This window comes from Rhagoletis pomonella, unplaced genomic scaffold, assembly GCF_013731165.1.
Source record: "Rhagoletis pomonella isolate Grant_MI unplaced genomic scaffold, Rhpom_1.0 Rhpom_scaffold_00008, whole genome shotgun sequence".
In the NCBI taxonomy this organism is placed as follows: Eukaryota; Metazoa; Arthropoda; class Insecta; order Diptera; family Tephritidae; genus Rhagoletis; species Rhagoletis pomonella.
Genome location: NW_023458562.1, coordinates 46,224,916 through 46,226,828, shown reverse-complemented (window position 1 = coordinate 46,226,828; position 1,913 = coordinate 46,224,916).

The window sequence follows — 1,913 nt, the reverse complement described above, 5'->3', positions numbered from 1 at the left end:
TAAAAAGTCCAAATTACAGCCACAATAGTTTTAAATAGCTTAATCCATTAGTCACAAACTCTTTGTTACAATTTTAGTTTATCTAATTATTACAAAATTTAATACAAGAAACTTTACAAATGAAAAGAACAAAGTCACCACTTGCAAATAAACCGCAATAGAAAACTCCCGCTTGATTATACGCCAACACCACTGAACCGCTCGCTTTAGAGGTGGGTAACTCAGCACTGTGCTGGGTTACTGTGCTGACTCTTAGAACTGTGCCGCACGCTCAGACTCACCTCTGAAAAATTTTTTAACTCAGTAACTCAGTTTATGTGCTGACAATGTATAGCTCAGTGTGCTACAGAGTCGATATGGTAACTCAGTTGATGTGCTGACACTTGCATAGCTCGGTGCAGCTTGCATTGTTTAGAACTGTGTCGATGTGGTAACTCAATTGATGAGCTGACACATTCACACAATACGATCTTCCAAAAAGTACCATAATAGATGGCATCACTACACGAATATACGACTACCAAATTTAACAAGAAGCAAGGCGTATAGCCCAGTTATGCATACCTGCACTGTTATACCATTTTTACGTAAAATCAAAACCAAAGAGAATTCTACATGTGAAGTGCTATGCGTTGGGTAACCGCTTACAAGCATAGCCCATTTAACAGATTCTTACATGACAACTCTCAAGCAAAGCTAAGTATGCATAACTGGGCTGGAAGTTAATACATCCAAGGGGAATTATTTTGCAAATGAACTCACCGGTTGAAATCATCTTTCTAAAATTTTGCCGGCCAGCTGAACAGAACCTAAAGATAATCTTTTCTAAATCGATTTCGATTACTAACATCATCAAAAATTTCGATGTACATACCAATTGTGCGATAGCACACTTGTGCCAGCTCACTGTGCTGACTCATTAAAGTGAGTTGGAGTTACTGAGTCAGCACACCAAAATTTACAGAGTTACCCACCCTTACAGCAGCTGAATCAGACATTTTTAAAAATTCTTGTTTTTCTTTATTTAATAACACGCACTTTATTTATGTATTTATTTGGGCACTATAACGCACTGATACGAAGAAATTTGTTTATTTTTTCAAACACGTAGCTATTATTAAAAGTGTTAGTCCATAAAAATTGTGAGAAGCGAGGCGAAGAGATGAGTTAAAAATTTGTAGGATTCAGTACTATTTGGCATTTGTGTATGAGAAATTTTGAGATGAATTAAATTAATTAAAAATCATGTAAGGAATTTATGAATTAAAATTTGATACATAACGATAGCTTAAATATGTTGTTTCAATAAAATATAACGTAAATTGAAATAAGATGAATATCTTCGTTGTAGCGGGTATTTTAATCCAAACTTTGTAATCGAAAAATCAGAATTTCGCCAATTAAAGTAAGTTTTTTGTAAAGTCTTAAAAATGAGGCGACTAATTTTATTAGAAACTTAAAATATATCAAATTATCTATCGATTAAATGTTTTATATGAAATATTTAATAAAATATTATGTCTGAAATAATTTTTCAAATATCTCAATGATATCACTGGTACAATTCTATGTGGCTTCAATTCATTGCATGAATAAAGTCAACATATTAGTTAAGATCGAGCATTATCATTTTATATGATACTTACTGAAATGAATTTAAGCGATTATAAATTAATATAAAAAGATTTGTTACCAAGTTTTTAATTAAGAATGCTCTCCTCATTCGATAAATACACATCGTTACCTGGGTAAAAGTTTGTCGTAAGCGCCATTTTAACGGATTGTTCATTCAAAACGCAGTTTTATATTATAAACTAATATTTTTCGATTGGTGTTATAATTTTTCCTATATCTCAATTATTCTCTAAGATATTCAGTAAAAATTGGTCGTATTTTCAAGTTTGCCCGGTCAA